Below are 19,431 nucleotides of genomic sequence, written 5' to 3' on the forward strand. Positions count from 1 at the left end.
GAGCTAATTATGACAAACCCATAGTCAATATCATAATGAATGGGCAAAAACTGGAAGCATTCCCTTTGAAAACTGGCACAAGACAGGGATGCCCTCTCACACTACTACTATTCAAGATAGTGTGGGAAGTTCTGGCCAGGGCAATCAGGCAAGAGAAAGAAATAAAGGGTATTCAGTTAGGAAAAGAAGAAGTCAAATTGTCCCTGTTTGCAGATGACATGATTGTATATTTAGAAAACCACACCATCTCAGCCCAAAATCTCCTTAAGCTGATAAGCAACTTCAGCAAAGTCTCAGGATACAAAATTAATGTGCAAAAATCATAAGCATTTTTATACACCAGTAACAAACAGAGAGCCAAATCATGAATGAACTTCCATTCACAATTGCTTCAAAGAGAATAAAATACCTAGGAATCCAACTTACAAGGGATGTAAAGGACCTCTTCAAGGAGAACTACAAACCACTGCTCAGTGAAATAAAAGAGGACACAAACAAATGGAAGAACATACCATGCTCATGGATAGGAAGAATCAATATTGTGAAAATGGCCATACTGCCCATGGTAATTTATAGATTTAATGCCATCCCCATCAAGCTACCAATGAGTTTCTTCACAGAATTGGAAAAAACTGCTTTAAAGTTCATATGGAACAAAAAAAGAGCCCGCATCTCCAAGACAATCCTAAGTCAAAAGAGCAAAGCTGGAGGCATCGTGCTACCTGACTTCAAACTATACTACAAGACTACAGTAACCAAAGCAGCATGGTACTGGTACTAAAACAGAGATATAGACCAATGGAACAGAACAGAGTCCTCAGAAATAATACCACACATCTACAGCCATCTGATCTTTCACAAACCTGAGAAAAACAAGAAATGAGGGTAGGATTCCCTATTTAATAAATGGTGCTGGGAAAATTGGTTAGCCATATGTAGAAAGCTGAAACTGGATCCTTTCCTTACTTCTTATACGAAAATTAATTCAAGATGGATTAGAGACTTAAATGTTAGACGTAATACCATAAAAACCCTAGAAGAAAACCTAGGTAATACCATTCAGGACATAGGCATGGGCAAGGACTTCATGTCTAAAACACCAAAAGCAATGGCAACAAAAGCCAAAATTGACAAATGGGATCTAATTAAACTAAAGAGCTTTTGCACAGCAAAAGAAACTATCATCAGAGTGAACAGGCAACCTACAGAATGGAAGAAAATTTTTGCAATCTACTCATCTGAAAAAAGGGCTAATATCCAGAATCTATGAAGAACTCAATCAAATTTACAAGAAAAAAACAAACAACTCCATCAAAAGGTGGGCGAAGAATATGAACAGGCATTTCTCAAAAGAAGACATGCATACAGACAATAGACACATGAAAAAACCCTCATCATCACTGGCCATCAGGGAAATGCAAATCAAAAGCACAATGAGATACCATCTCACACCAGTTAGAATGGCGATCATTAAAAAGTCAGGAAACAACAGGTGCTGGAGAGGATGTGGAGAAATAGGAACACTTTTACACTGTTGGTGGGATTGTAAACTAGTTCAACCATTATGGAAAACAGTATGGCGATTCCTCAAGTATCTAGAACTAGAGGTACCATATGACCCAGCCATCCCATTACTGGGGATATACCCAAAGGATTATAAATCATGCTGCTATAAAGACACATGCACACGTATGTTTATTGCGGCACTATTCACAATAGCAAAGACTTGAAATGAACCTGAATGTCCATCAGTGACAGACTGTATTAAGAAAATGTGGCAGATATACACCATGGAATACTATGCAGCCATAAAAAGGATGAGTTTGTGTCCTTTGTAGGGACATAGATGCAGCTGGAAACCATCATTCTTAGCAAACTATCGCAAGAACAGAAAACCAAACACCACATGTTCTCACTCATAGGTAGGAATTGAACAATAAGATCACTTGGACTCGGGAATGGGAACATCACACAGCAGGGCCTATTATGGGGAGTGAGAAGGGGGGAGGGATTGCATTGGGAGTTACACCTGATGTAAAGTAAAAGTTGATGGGTACTGACAAGTTGATGGGAGCAGCACACCAACATGGCAAAAGTATACATATGTGACAATCCTGCATGTTATGCACATGTACCCTGGAACTTAAAGTAAAATAATAATAATAATAATAATAATAATAATAATAATAATAATAAATAAAAAATTAAAAAATAAAATAAAAAAGAATACTGCTTCTTCTTAAGTTTTAATCGGAAAGATGACATAGTGGTAGAATATACTTTGATTCTGTATTCTATCCTGTACTGATATTCTTGCAAATGGTACAATATTTTTGGGAGGCAAGAATTCTACCAGTGAACCACCAGTGCTTCCTGATGGTACAATAATTTTTAATAAAAGTAGGTTCAAAATTATTTTGCAATTAATTTGTTAAATATATTGACTTTTTGGAAAGGCAAGGGAATCTACATCTGAGTTTCATGGCAAGGGTTTCAGTGAACTAAATTGACTCACATAATGAAGTTGAATTCTTGTGTGTGTCTTTCAAGGTTTTTGTTTTGTTTACTCTTTTTAAGAACCTAGGTCTTCAAAGTAAAAAGCAGAAAGAAACTAGGGAATTGGCAGACTGCCAATTATAAAAGGACATTTTATTAATTAAGATGACATATTTAATTCTTTTGTAACATTTTTCTCATTTAGAAACACTACTATCTTCCAAAATCTTCAGGGATTTGTGACTAAAGGAAATACTTTTGATATGTTTTTATTTGTGTGTGCTCAGGGTATATGTGTATATGTGTATACCATTGAAAAAAAATAATATATTTACTGTTTACCTGAGTCAACATAATTACGATATGTGGTGTGATGTGCAGGACTAAAAGATACCTGAGAAACTAAACCATTAAAGAGGAACAGATATCACTAGATAAAGAGGATGCGGAAAATCACAAGTCATGGTGTGTAATTCTCATATGATTTCCAAAACAATTGATATTGGGGTGCAACTTCCAGGCCATAGGGAAGTAGTATAAAACAAATTCTTACAAATTTCAAAAGACAGAGTACATTTGAATTACATATTGCATTATACTACTTTGAATTTTTTTAAAAGGCTGTCTACAATAACACTCAGATACTCTGTTATAGTTTTTGTGAGTAAGCAAAGTAAATTGAAAAATAGAGGTATCACAAACTAATGCTGGCTGGTTAGTTTCAACTTCATGCTCTGGCATTTATCTTTAAAAGAGTTAAGTTGAGTAATATTAATAATTGTTCTAAGAAAATAGTTTTCTGGGATTTTTGCAATTTGGGGCACATTGTGATTGAATTATTACCAGACTGATCAAAATATTCATCCCTGTTTCTGTCTTACCTTTAAATATGGGATAGTTGACTGCCTAGACTAAATTAGCATTTAAGCCTCTTGAAAAATTATCATGGCAAGTTCTAAACAAAATGTATCTATTATGATGGGCTAGTGGGACTAATGTGATTAACTAGAACAAAACAATAAATAATAGATGAGAGAACATTTTGTTTAGAAAGAGGTGCTAGTATGCTTATTTTGCAATCTATATTTGTATACATTTAATTTGGCTATATCATGATTTCCTAAGCATTTATAAATTAATTTAATCTGTCTATTTTAATGTATTAACTGTTAGCTGCAATGTACACACATTTATACATTTCACCTCAAAAGTAGATGGTAATTGGATGCAAATTTAAATTGTGCTTAACATTTAGAAAATCCACTTTAATATCCAAATCTTTTATACCTAAACCATTTGCCACTATCAAAAAGACACAATTTTATTGCCACAAAAACCTCTTATTCTTAAAAAATTGTTTGTTACCCTCTAAACATCTAAACTGTACTCATATTAAAAACATATGGGTTTTGGCCGGGTGCGGTGGCTCAAGCCTGTAATCCCAGCACTTTGGGAGGCCGAGACGGGTGGATCACGAGGTCAGGAGATCGAGACCATCCTGGCTAACACGGTGAAACCCCGTCTCTACTAAAAAATACAAAAAACTAGCCGGGCGAGGTGGCGGGTGCCTGTAGTCCCAGCTACTCGGGAGGCTGAGGCAGGAGAATGGCGTAAACCCGGGGGGCGGAGCTTGCAGTGAGCTGAGATCCGGCCACTGCACCCCAGCCTGGGCGACAGAGCAAGACTCTGTCTCAAAAAAAAAAAAAAAAAAAAAAAATGGGTTTTATCAAGGTAATTTTTTTTCTTAATTATTCTAAGAAATTGCCAATTAAAATGTAATTATAGGATGTTTAAAATGAATTGTCTCAAAGGAATATCCAGATGGTCATGAGAAATAAATAGTGATAAATGAAACTTAAAAAGTATAGTTCCTCATCTGTTCTTGATGGAGATGTGACACCAAATTATTTTAATAATTTAATTTTCTAATGCTAATCCAGAAATGTGTTGTGGATACAAATATCTGGTTATAAAATTTTTTATGCATGAAATACGACTTTTTTGTAACAACATAATTTTTTTAAAAATAAAATCACTAATTCTCTGGGTGATGAAGAAATACATCCCTGAGAATTCTTTCTGGTGGTGGAAACCACAAGCTGTGTCACAATATCCCTGTCACACTTGTATAATAATGTAACCTTGAAACATGGCTATACAGAACAGGTGAGATTTGTGTGTGTGTGCCACTTTTATAGTCAGGTGATTTAATTCTGCCAAATGGATGTAAGAAAAAGTGTTGTGACTAGAAATTGAGAAGGCTTTCATTTTTATAGAAAACACCCACTTCTCCTGGCTTTTATACTTCTCTATAATTCTAAAGCACACATAATTACAAGACCTTGATTTGCTACTTTAGAGTGTCTGAAGACTCCAGGCCCATGGCTTTGTATAGTAGAACAACAAGACAAAGGGAGCCTAAAATTCTGACACCATGCATCAGAGACTCACAAAGCCCTGGGCAAATTCATTTTGGCTGCTGTTTAGATGAGAGAGGAGTAATCTTTCATCTTGATGAAGCTACTATTATTTGGAGTTAGACATCACTAGCAGCTAATCTAATTTTAACCAGTCAAAGCATAGCCATTTTATTTTTCCACTTTTGTATTGGGATTTCCATCATGATCATGTCACTGTAAATGGAGGGAACAACCAATCCTTGCTCAAGGTTGCTGTGCGCTGTCCTCAGCTGCAAGGCCTTAGTTACCCTCTAGTCCCTAAATGCATCAGGAGGTATGTCATCAGCTTCACTATAAGAAAAATGTATAAACTTTTCTCAAGAATCACTTTTCCTCTTCCTTCCAAACTAGTGAATACTTATTATTCTCTAAGGCAGAAAAATAGCATTCTTTTTTCATCCAGGCTTTCAAATTTATGGTCTTGAGTACTTCAGGGCTTAGCATTTTCCACCTGAAAATCATTGAGTCATAAGCTTAAAGATTTGGCTTCCAAATGCAAAATGTTTTCTCATGTTTTTGCTGTGACACAAAAGATTTAGATGAAATGACAATAGCACATGAAAAACTGGAGAGAAGAAATGAAACCTTTAATTTTCATCACAAAATGTTATTCTACCACACATATCAAAAATATTCTGTAGATATGTGTGCTTACAGGTTTAAGTGTTTGTGTGCCCGTCTCTCTCTAAGCACATTTTATCCTCCCCTTCCCTGAAAATTACTTACAGTGATTTCACCTTTTAAAGAATCTCTATAATTTTGTGTTAGTCTCAAATACTTCTAGAGGAATACTAGCAACAGCAAAAACCCTTTCATAGCATGTAGATGTTAAATCTGATTAGTTTTACTAATTGTAAATTTAATTGAATATTATGAAATGTACATACTTGCTCCAGTGGAAGGTGTTATAGCTTGGCATGTATCACTAGATGGTCAGTTTAGTGTCTATGTACATTACTGTCTCGGGAAAAAAAGCAGTTTTTGAACTTAAGAAAATGTAATTTTAAGTTTTCAATTGCAGATTTGCCAACCATTAAATGTATGCTCCTGGGAAAGCTATTTAGATTGTTAACACCACATTTTCTTCATGAATATAAGAACAGCACTTGTAATATCAAGTGATTAATGTGTGAATTAGATAAAAGGATTCATATAAATAGAAATGCCTACATATATTGGGCCCACATTAAATAATATATTTTCCCTCTTCTCATTTTTTTGTAGTACCAATATAGAATTATGTGGACAAATTTGTGTGTAATTTGTTCAAATTGGTTCATGCTTAATTAACTATTAAAATAAAGTATATCTATTGATGGGCTTGGTCTGAATTGCAATGTGCAAGTGTAGCATGCTTCAATATCACCTATCAATTTAAAAATTTACTAAGTGTTTGAAAAGTTAGCAAGTTCAGTCAAGGAAAAATACAGACATCTAATTCAAAGGTATATTTAAGTTAAGGTAGTCTATTTTCCTGAAATAGATTGTGAATATGTAATCCATTTCCATGAGGAAAAATAAAGTGTAGGGAATGTTTGGTAAAGTCACATACAGTAGGACTTACTGCAAACAAAACTTGTCAAGTGTATGGTTTGACTGTGTCCTCATACAAGTCCCATCTTGAATTGTAGTTCCCACAATCCCCATGTGTCATGGGAGGGATCCAGCAGGAAGTAATTTAATCTTGGGGGCAGTTACCCCCATGCTGCTATTCTTGTGATAGTCGGTGAGTTCTAATGAGATTGATGGTTTTATAGGGGGCTTTTCCCCCTTTGCTCAGCACTTCTCCTTGCTGTCTCTATGGGAAGAAGGATGTATTTTCTGCCCCTTTCACCATGATTGTAAGCTTCCTGAGGCCTACCCAGCCATGCTGAACTTTATTTATAATGGAAAGAGGTCAATTAAACCTCTTTCCTTTCCTAGTCAAATGTTACATCTGTGAACACTGAGAAGGAAAAAAAATGGAAAGTTTAAAAAAACTATTGTTTCAGCACTACTACAGGAAAAAGTTTAGGAGAGAAGTGACTGGCAAATAAGAATTATCACGTAAGTTTCAATAGGATAGTTGCAAAATATAAACAGCCTTTGAGGTATGTTGTACTAGGTAAAGAAGATACTTAAGAACAAATTGTTGGGAAAAAATTAGTTGAATGTGAGTTTTTTCCATACTGTATCATCACAATGAGTGATTTGATTGCCTAATTAAGAAGTACATTTATTTCAGAAAAAAAAGATAAACCTCAATATTCATCTTCTTTGTTGAATTTTATGCCTCTCCCCATGGCTAGGAAATATCATGTTGTTCATTTGTTATTTTGTATTTAAGTATCATTATTAAAATAATATGAATATTTTAAATAATAGCTAAAGTTTAACACTTGGTATAGATAATGCTATATATACACATTACTTTGCCTTATATACCCCGGGACCATACTTTTAGTGAAAATGCTGAGACAACCAGTTGTGCACAGATTAGTGAGAAAGGGGCTAATCTGGAAATGTAAGGGAGTTGACACTCCAGTGGGAAATAGAAGCTTGTGAATTATTGTACCCTTCTTTCACGCCTCAGACAATTCTAAAACTCCCTCCAGAAGGGGATACTTCATCAACACAAAACAATAGTGGCCTCAGGACAATTAAACTCCAGTTGCACACAGGGACAGAGTCACTCTGCAGTCAGTGATTTTAAAAAATCATCTCAAATTAGCCAGTACAAAGTTAAAGCATATTGTCAAAGCAAAAATACCTCAGTGGGAGTATTAAAAAGACTCAACCTACTGTAAGCAGAAGGAAGACTCTCCTGGAAATCAAGCCAAGATGTAATCCTAAAGGTATCAAAAAGATACAAATGGGACAGAACATGTAATCTCAGGCGCTCTCCTTAACAAACTCTTGGATAGGGAAAGGCGGAAAACTGAGGACTTTAGAATCTCCAGAGATAATTAAGTGGAAGAGCCTGAGAATCTTGAAGATACAAATTTTCTTTAGCCTTTTAAAAAAGCAGAAACAACTTCTTTACCCTCAATAGAGGAAGAAGAAATCAGCTACCCTTCAAGTGAAAGCCCTGCAAAGTTTCCAGGCAAAGCCAGTATATGCCTCACATTATGTTGGAGTGGATTTTGAATGGGTTAATCCAGGGAGAGAAAACTATAGAACTTGGTAGGGGATAGTTTACTGAAATGAGAGTGTTTACCCATATTTTATATATAACATCTTGAGAAAGATGCTCTGGCCTCTTTTGAAATGCTCCAGCCATAGCTACATGAAGTTTGGAAATAAGAATTGTTATAGTCGATGGGGTATGGATCAGGTAGCTCTGGATCACACTTCTAAGGGAGATCACAAAATTTACCACCTAAATATGTTCCTCAAGAGGATCCAGAAGACACCCTTCAACAAAAGAAAAGTAATAAATAAGAATAAACATTATTTTTATGAAAAGAATGCACAGGTGGGGAGCACCAGCAAGTTTGAAAAGCTCAGTGGTGGTTACTTTTGTAAACCAAAGTTAACAGTAAGAGATGGACATCTTGGACATATTCTCCCTAATTTCATTGGAATTAATAAGGATTCAGAAATTTGGGAAACCTTAGCGTTCCAATTAACTGACAAAACAAGAAGAGTGTAATAACCTTAATAAGCAACAAGGCTGGAGTGGCACCTTGGGTGCCTTGACCTACAGGGATCGGTAGTAATGCTAAAAGACCATGGTCTTCCTAGATGCAAGATACTTCTACTAGTTCTCTACTCCTTTATGGAGAATTGAAAAACTGAGAGCTGAGAGAGAATTGAAAAACTGAGACAGGCACCAACTGCTACTATCACAATCCCTAACTAGTTTTCAAATCTAAGTCAAATAAAGAAAATATGTTCTTTGAGTAAACCCCCAAAATGCTATAGTAAATATCTAAGACAGGGATTTTTCCAATACTTTCCTAAAGGACCTATTGCTATTAACCAAAAGAGTAGAAGCAAATGAATAACTTTACCTTTCAAGGCTACTAGTATTAGGTAAGTTTTGAGGTCAAAATGGCACCAGGGGACCCACAAAATACCATAATGATGTTCCATCTAGATATGAATTTATGGAGTTCAAGAGATATATGGAATTATGGCCCATGTCCATCTAAAGTGGTTACAATGGTCTGTGGACCCACTCTCGGTTTACTTCATTGTCTTATAATGCATAATTAGAAATGATATTTAGCTGCTATCACTAAATGGTATAAGGTAGGAAGAACCAAATATAACATTCCCACCCCAACACACACACACACACTAAGATAGAATATAATATTAATATTGTACCCAAATGTACTTACAGAGATTAGCACTAGCATAAAAAAGATTATGTGATGGTGTTCTCCATCATATTCACCATTGTGGTTTTCAAAATAAGCAGATGGGTCTCGGGGGATAATGGATAACTACTATGAAATTAATCATTTCCAATGCCATCCATTATGTAAGGTGTAGTATCGTCATGGACCTAATCAAAAGAGATTATGGGATTTATTATGTGGCTATACATCATGGAAATGCATTTTTCTCCATATCTGTCATCAAAGACAATCAAAATATTTTATGTATGAAATACAGCAATGCATATTTACTCTATTTTCCCAAAGCTTTGGATTACACTTTTTTTGGTTAAATTATAGGTCTAAAGGATCTTGATATTCTTGATATTTCATGGACATCATTATGGTACACTTTTATTAATCACATTATGCTAAATGAACCACATGAGGAGGAAGTAGCAGGTGCACTGCTTACCCTAGTAAGCCATGTGCATGCTGAAAATGTGAAATGAACCCCACAAAAATTTTGGTTATGCTCTACAGATAAACTGTTTAGTAGCCCATTGACTGAGAGCATGGTAGACATAGTCTCTAAAATTAAGAAGGAGTTGTTGCAGTTTCCAACTCTCCAAATTAAAAATAGACACAGTATTCAATAGACTGTTTTGCATTCTGAAGATGGAATACACCACTCTCGTAAACTTGGCATTCCTCTGTTAATCAGATGACCTAGAATGTGGCCAGTTCTGAGGGGAGAGCAGAATATAGAAAAGCTCTACAACAGCTCCTGGGTGTGATTTCAGTCTAAATTTCCAGTGCCTATGAAGTAATTAGAAGTAACCATAATGAATAATATTGTCACAAGGAGTCTATTCCAGGCTACGTAAACTTAGTCTTATTTATTGAAAGGGGATCCTTCATCAACACAAAACCACAAATCTGCCTTACAGTGGAAGATACATACAAGTGATATGAGATTGGAAACATTAGAGGTTTGCCTAATACAATCTCAAGTAAATTGCTAACTGAGGGACAAGGTAATGTGAGACTGAGGCTCTGTCAATCAAGGAGTGGGAAATGCAGAGAACCAATTGCTGATTTGTGGTGACGAATAAGTGGAATAAGTGAGTCTGCAAACCAAGGCCAAAAAATAACATTACACCTTTTCATCAGCACTTGTCAGCAGCTCATCGGTGAAGACTGTGTTTCCTATCCCATCAACCTTGTGTTCAAGGCTCGAAGCCCTGAATCTCAAGACAGGAGGGGGCAGTAGTATGCCTAGCAAGTGGAATAGTAAATATTTTATTTGATCTGAGGTTTTGACTAACCCTGATCTTCAGTATCGTCTTACGCTAGTGAATCAGACTAAGAAAGGATTTACCATAGTAGTAGGGGACATTGATCTTCACAAAGAATAGGAGACTGGTTTGCTGTTACTAAATAGAAAAAGGAACACATAAGTGAAAGACAAGGGATTTCATAAGATGTCTCTTGGTGCTTTCATGTCCAGTAGTAATTATGAATGGCCAATTTTATGAACTCTGACCTTACAAGAGTAAAATGACTCAAGGATCTAATGTTTTGAGAGAAAAATCTAGTCACTTAGACACAAGAAAAGAGAATTTAAAATCAATATGGGAGAAGTGATAGCCTTGTGACAAATTCCTCTAGTGGGGAATGTAGCCAGAACTTTTACCTTTCTTGCAAGGGTAGTGTTTTTCTTATAAGAGAACAGCATTTCTTACAAAAGAACTGTGTGATTTATTGTGTTTAGTGCAAATTGCAGTCTTATTTTTGTTTGTAGGGGGTGGTTCAGTGGTTCAGACACCTCTTGACATCCTCTGTTTTTTGTTTTTTGTTTTTTGTTTTTCTATGACAACTGGCTGGATACACTTTTAAACTGACAGCACCTTAACTCAGTTACAATGTATTGTACATATCTCTCATTTTCTGCCTCAAGTCTTCTCTGTGGCCACTGAATAATTTGCTTGCAAGAAGCAATTTAGCTATTCTTATGTACATCCAAACACAGAAATTATAGTTATTTGTTATACTGTATAAACTGACTATTAAACACATCCAACATAAATGGGTCAGGGTAAAATTCTTCTCTCATAGTGAAAATTATGAGACAAAAGTTGTGGAAATATTTCTGTAATGCATGATGGTGAATAATTTAAGAATAACCATTTCTATCAAATTTTATTCTTTAAAACTCCTGTTCACCATATTATCAGGAATTGTGATAAAAAGTAAATGTGTTTTATTAACATTTTATCCTGAATATTTAGTGCTAGCTGAAGACATTTTTGTAAGATGAAATTCCTACATTTAAATTTGACAATATTTTGTTTATGTCTTCTCTTTAAGTAAATTATCCTTTATTTTTATATGTTATAATTGAAGATATTACTACTTCCTAAAAATTTAAATGTTTATAAAGAAGTGCACTAAAACAGTATTCATTAATACATTCACTTTAGTATATATAAATGACATGGATGTATGTTCCACAGTATAAATTACAGTGAAGCCATATATGATTTGACAGTATAAGAATCAAATGCATAGAAGCAAGAAGCCTTTTGTGCTTCAGTGCAGATATTAAAAGTAGTGCAATAAAAGATTATGAGACCTTTTTAGCTGCCCGAGAGAACAGATTTGAACTCCTGAGAGGTGCCCTTGGGTAGAGTTATAGATTTCTATGCTTCATTATGAGCTGTAGATTTTGACCTGTGGAGAACTGTATTAATTGTCTGTCTAGGGTCGTTTAAACCAATGATATAATAGTGTTTGAGGCCGTTACTCTAACTTACCATGCCATTTTAAAGACAGTAGATGAGGCAATTAGCCATAAACAGAGAGTGGAGTGTTACCAACTGTGGGTGGATCAATAAGTGCTAGTCTAAGCACACATTAGCCAATGATACACTATAAACACTTTGGAAGGCAGAGCATGATGAGTTCATATTGCCAAAATATGAATTAATTTTACCTTAAAACTTTACTTTGTATTTAATATATATTTTTTGTATTCATTCAAATATTGAATGAGAGATACTAATTAATTGTAATTGTGTTTTTAGAGCAAAAATTTTAGACAATATTTATGGTATATATTGGGACAGAAAAAAGCAGACTATTTTAAAGATGGTTAACGCAAAGTTAAAGTTACTCTTGGCACCATTAGCCTGATTTTAAACGATGTTTCCAATACCTTTCACAGTGAGGTAAAAATCAGTAATTATTGTAAATTGATGCTTGGTATATACCTAGTTTGCATTGGAGTCATTCAACTAATATTCCTTGATTTTAAATGCAGTGATCTCATGGTCTTTTATGAGGCATAAAAGTATAAAAAATACAGTTCTCGGTCTCTTTTTGAGTAAATAATTCACTATTTCTTTTTATTCTTGCTTATATCCTGAAATTTTGCCTAACAGTGGAAGGTGGCAGAATGCTGTGGGTCATAGGAGTTGAGAGTTATTTATAGGAATGAAGGAGAATAAATCTTGAAATACAGAGTAAGAATTTTGATGTTAGATGCCATCAACATTGACAAATGTATCTTATATGCATCTTTATATTTAACTTATAAAAGCATAGTATTAATGGATTTTCTTCCATAATTTAAATAGGCTGGATAAACATCCTATGCAGTTCTCTATATCGCCACACTTCTATTAGTACTATGTGTATTTAAAACATGTACACACACATACATGATCTCAATAGGATATTTGCTATTGGCTATGAATAATTGGTCTTCAAAGATCTAGTTCCAAGTTCCAAATAAATGTTTGGCTTTCAAAGATCTAGCTATACATTTCAACCACTCACTCACAGTATATTCTCATATAGAGATTTTAAGATGAAAATTGCATTATAAAATTTCTGCCCATTATAATATTTCTGCTAAACAATTCAAAAAATTCTGGTATGATAAATCTGAAAGAAAGAAAATTCCATGTGGTTGTAGATGCAATAGTGATTTTATAACTGCGTATGTGTGTTTGTGCATACCTCTCTGTATTATATAGGTATAAATATGCATATAGATAGCTTGCATCATATTTAATATAAAGAAGTGATTATATTAACAACCTAAATGTCCAAAATATTGAATGAGAAATAAAACAAGACAAAATTAAAAGAAGATACTTTACATATCCCAACACTAGATTTACTCTACTGATAACTATCTGTGCCATTGTGGAAAGTCAATTTCCCCACAAACTTTGTGGAAATAATTACACCAATTTTCCCTCATTTTGGTGACTGTCTCACTGTGGCTTTCACTCCATTTAATAATGCAATACAATGCTGATTTCTGTTCCCTTTACTGACTCTTACTTATGTCATATCTAGTTTTCTAGGTAATATTTCAGACTACCTATTTTTTTGCTGCTTGGATTGCCATTCTGCTTCTCATATTTGAACACTGACAGCATGAAGATTTACTCCACATCTAATAAAGCTGGCTTGACTAATGGTTAAAGGACAACACAGAAGAAGCACTAGTTGTTTTATCCAGTGATCAATGTCTGTATTAAATCTTTGATGGTAAAGTGACAATTGTACCAACTTAACTTTGCAGTTAGCCAATCAGTGACAGTTTTATTTTGTGATGATAGAAGCACATGGAATGTACAGGTAGTTTCTAAAATTTGATGCTTGATTATACATGATTACTATGTCTCTTATACAAGTAATATGAATATATAATATGTGTATATAATGTATATGTGCACATTATACAACTAATGAGTGTATGTCTATATATGTGTGCATGTGTATGTTTGTGTGTGTGTGGCAAGACTGTTTAAAGGTAATTCACATGCTAAAGCAAAACTTAGTGAGTTTTATTCTTTGATTCAAAGCAGATTTTCTGTCTCTCTTTACTCAATTCTGATTTCAGGGTCTATTTAAGTTTTGTGTGATAGACTTCTGTATTTAACATAAACTTTTAAGCTTTGTCACTGTAGATTTTCCAGTTCCTTGCATGTAATCTTTATAGGATATTTGTTACTAGCTACAAATGCTTGGCTTTCAAAGATCTAGCTATAAGTTCCAGCTAAATAAACGTGAATTTATTGAGATTCAGAAGAGGAAAGCAAGGCCTATAGTACTTGTCCTAAACATCACCTAGAAAACTAACAGACACAAATAAACTCTACTTACACAACTGAGAAATCATATTTACATTTTACAGGTTTTTTGCTGTCACGTGAAATGATATTTGCCTAAATTCTTAACAAAACATTATATTGAGTTTGTTTTAATCACTTTATTCTGTAACCATGTTACAGTTTTTTTGTTGAAAAAATTTTTGTGTAATCCTTGTTATTCCACTTAATTTTCCTAGTCCAAACCAAATAGTACTTTCTCGCATATTTTAAAAGTGCAGCCATTATGAGACTATCCATTGGAAAAAGCAAATATAACAAAAAGGATTATAATAATTTAATATACTTAACTTTACAAATATTGGATATTATTTCTTAAAAAGTCTGAGCTTGTACATATTCATTTCTTTCCTGAATTTGATATTAGACTTCTATCACGTTTATAAAGAACCATGGGATGTCTGTTGATGATATAAGCAAAATCACTGCGTCTGAAAACTTTTAATACACACACACACACACACACACACACACACTCGCTCTACTTGAAATTGTGCAGGTATGGAGGTTAACCTAACTCATAGATAAATACTTCTTAATGTTATATTATTTTTCTAAATAAAACATGCTTATTAGGTACTTCACCTTAATAAAAAGCATTTATGCAACAGCTTTTAAAATATATTGAACAGACCAACGCTCTGAAGGTACCAAATAATATTTTTTTGCAAAATAAATGTTAGATGGAAACTCAGTGGCATTTTCTTTTGTACAGAAGATTAAATCATAGATATTACATTGACATGACATTTTACATCCTGACCTGCCATGCTTTACTATTTATATAAGTTAAATTCAGTGAAAGCGATTCTTTTTGTAGCTTCTTCATGAATCATAATGCAATTGAATGTCCTTGGATGCAATATTAGATTGATTATCCAGAACTGGTTAGAATCATTCAGGTATGGAAGACCTTTAGCTTTCCAGATTCCTAGGAAATTTCTAATTAAAAATTGTGGTTCTTTTATTTAAACTGCATTTCAAAATGTTGGCCTAGAATGAAGGTACACAAACCTTTAAATTACCAATCTTCCTTTATTTTATGATTAGAATTTCTAGAATCTCAAAGCTCAGATGCTTTCTAATGTGTAGATTCCATCTGAAACAACTCTGAAATGTCCTCCTATTATCCAGTGAATCAATATTGTAAGTAAATGCGAATATATCTTATGAAAGATTAATGTTGAGCATTTAAATAAAAAAATTGAAAAATATTTGAGAAATAGAACAATGACTCTGTTAACAAGCTTTGAGAAAACAGTTCCATCCTTATATTTATAATAGGAGAATCAAATGATATCCCTATGGAAAGGGGCTTTGGCAGGATCTAATAAATATGTACACATTTATATAATTTTTATATACACACACTCATATATACGTATATCACATTTATTATTGACTAATTTATTCCACTTCAAGGAATATTAATAATATCACAATATTGGTTGTGATATCTTAATAAGATGGTTTTCTTATCATTATCTTAATAAAATTATACAAATAAGAACATTTTCTTTTTAATATATGGGTGTGTGTGTAAGAGCAGACTTACATGTGCACACATACTTATATTTGCAAAAGTAAATTGCAACGGGAATAGAGACTGCAATGAACTAGCTTGGAGAAAATATAGAGGGGAGTAAAATTCTCTGGAAATATGTTTTTCAATATTTTATATTTTGAATAAGTAAAAGTTTATATATAAAAACAATATAATTAAAGCAAGTAGAAAAAAATTTGTTAAATTGGACACAAAAAACACAAAATGATTCACCTATACAACATATCAAAATAATAAAAAATATTAAATGCTACTCATATTTTTTGTTACCAGTAATACTGATAATGCAATTTAAAGTTGTTTTGTAAAATATTATATGAAAATACATATGAACAAATATATTGATATTTTAAGAAGTATGATTCTCACAGTAAGAGATATAATGATTGAATAAAACAGGCCAGGAAAAATTATAGTATTAAATTTGAAGCACAAATAATAGTATAAAGCGTTATGTATGTGTGCATGTGATTATGTTACTTAATAGGAAGAGCATATATAGCTAATCTCATTACAAACTGCTCACTGAGTAATCAGAACGTATATTTAAATTACCCTTGTTCATGCCCACTAATGGGATGCAAGTCTTCTTTGAAGAAAAATAATTTCTTTTCAAGTTCTGATAGAGGGGAAGTACCAGGTGGGAAATACTGTTTTTAGAAGTATCTTGGGACTACTAGCGTCGTTTCAAAGTGATAAAACTATTATGAATAAATGGGATTTCAGTGGTCAAATTTGACCTGTAATAAAAAAAATGGTGACCATAATTGACTATAAAACAATGAATTTTTAAAAAATTCTTAAGTGAAATTAGAAAAGTGAAAAGAGAAGTAATAACAATCCTTCTTTATAGGATAACACTAGGTAATTAGTAAGACAATAATAATGTAATTGCAAAATCACTGTTTGAAACCTTCCCTACAACAAATGGTTCATGTGAGGAATATCAATGTGTGCTAAAATTATTGAATGACGCTTTTTGGGAATTAGAATATTAATGGTGTCGAAAATTATCTCTGAAAATATAAATTACCTAATCACAAAAGGAGAAATGTGCTTGTATATTGGAAAGATCTGGCAGTTACAATCTTGATCAGCTGTTCAAATTTATTTTCCTTAATATCAATATAGCAATCATTATGTTCTTCCAAATGAAAAGTATTCATAATCAATTGGAAATGAATGCAATAATTTATGAGACATATATTCTGTCTTTTAGAAGAATGCATGGGTATGTTTCCTATTATACAAGATATATGTTTACTGTATTCAATGAAAGTATTGGTTGTTTTATTATTATTGTTTTTCAGAGGTTTATGCATAGGTGAAAGAACATATAAAAACTCTGCATTGACCAGAAAATTGCATAGCATCACTGCTATACAGTTGCATGTATTATAGGTGAGAAACTGGAAACTCCCTCCGAATACATTTCTCCATGTGGTTTGCATTAAGAATCATTCCAAGATCTCTCAATGACATTGAAAGAAAACAAAGTGAAGAAGAAATCTTATTCTGTGAATGAAGTTACAGGTGAATTTGAGCAGAGTCAAGATTTTTGGATTTTTGGTGTTTTCATTCAACAGCACTGGCACAGGAGACTGCTAAAATTGGTAACAATGCACAATTCAATTGCTGAGATTTACTGAAGCTTCCAAGAAAGTTGCTGAAAAATCTCGGTGGTGGCAGCTTCTTATAAGATTGCTGAAATTCACTGTGACTTCCAGGTGATCTCCTGCGAATCACCAATTTCTGACATCTTTCTGTGATTTAAGCTCCCCTTGACTTACCTACAGTTTTATTATCTCTAATTTCCTATGATAAATTAGGATAGACCTAATTTATCTAGGGTAGACCTAGAACAGACATATTTTGCTCTTCTGACCATATTCTTACTCATTAAATGACTTGTCTATATTATAAGGGATTAATTTTTAGATAAATTTAGTTTATCAGTTTTGAAATATATATCAAGGAAACATAAGTTAAATCATGACATGCTATTACAATTTATGTCTGACATAAGTTGGGAAGTATCCTGAGGCAAAAAACTCTCATATATTGATAGTTGGAACTGAAAAAATAAACTGGAAAACTTATAGGCATTAATTAGGAAATAAGAATAGATGCGTAATACTTACCTGGCAGGGGAGATACCATGATCACGAAGGTGGTTTTCCCAGGGCGAGGCTTATCCATTGCACTCCGGATGTGCTGACCCCTGGGATTTCCCCAAATGTGGGAAACTCAACTGCATAATTTGTGGTAGTGGGGGACTGCATTCGCGCTTTCCCCTGAGGGAAAGAAAAAAAAAAAGAAAAAAAAAGAATAGATGTGTCATTCCGACTCAACAATTTTACTCCTGCTTAAGCACCCTACAGAAATGTTTATACCTGTTCACATCTGACATGTACAAAAATGCTCATAGTAGCAGTTTTCATTGATTTTAAAAGACTATATGCAATCCAAGTATCTATCAGCCAAAGAGGATGGACAAATAATTGTGGCATATTAATATGCAAACCACACAATAATTTAAATCAACTATAGATATGGCAGCAAAAAGGGTGAAACATGAAAACTCAATAGTAAGCAAAGATACAACACACAAAGAAACACTGAGATAATACATTGATTTATACAATAAAAAAAGATGCTCTATTTTTTTATAGAGCTGTATAAGAGCAATGGCCATAAAGAAAAAATGATAATCACAAAGCTAAAGATATGGTTGCTTCACAGATAAAGGATTCTGATTAGTGAAGGTAAACATGGAACTTTGGGTGTTACGTAAATACATATTATTTGGCACCTGTATGATTACATTGGCTTGTGATTTACAATATTTTTTCTTTAAGTGTTTCTCTGTGTTTGTGTGTGTGTCTGTCAGCCTTTTTTCCATATAAAATACCACAGTTTTTCAAAGTTTCCCATAAAAAAAAAAACAAAAACAAAGAAATGGACAAAACACAACAAACAACAACAAATCAACACACAAAAAAGGCAAGCAGGAGTGATCAAGATTAGCAAGATTACTCAGCCAACTGCAGATTACTTTCTGCAATGTCAAAGCCATTATAAATATTTCACTGATTATTTTTCTACTGATCATACAAATACAGTATTTATTCTTATAATAAGAGAATAAAGAAATGTATTAACATTATGACTGAATCAAATATGCCCAGAAAAAATACACATTACTCATATTGGAAATTATAATTTTTAAAGCCATGCATATGCTTGCGACTTTTCCCATTTTAACATATTTACATAGGAGGATATAAAACTAGCCATGAATCTCAATTTGCTGAGAAATTCTGCATCTCCAACATTTATTCTTCTAGGCTTACTAGGTTACGTGTAAACAGGTGATCATAGGTTTTGGTTGTGGAGAAAAATACATTTTCTTAACCATAGCA

General features: G+C 33.4%; 1 non-coding gene across 1 annotated transcript; it reads left to right on the plus strand.

The window, feature by feature from the left end:
• The first annotated feature begins 18,142 nt into the window (after positions 1-18,142).
• LOC112423461 (U1 spliceosomal RNA) lies at positions 18,143-18,306 on the plus strand. The gene has a single exon (XR_003013940.2). It is a non-coding gene; the product is annotated as a U1 spliceosomal RNA (small nuclear RNA).
• The last annotated feature ends 1,125 nt before the right edge of the window (positions 18,307-19,431 follow it).

This window comes from Macaca nemestrina, chromosome 3 (genome assembly GCF_043159975.1).
Source record: "Macaca nemestrina isolate mMacNem1 chromosome 3, mMacNem.hap1, whole genome shotgun sequence".
Classification (NCBI taxonomy): Eukaryota; Metazoa; Chordata; class Mammalia; order Primates; family Cercopithecidae; genus Macaca; species Macaca nemestrina.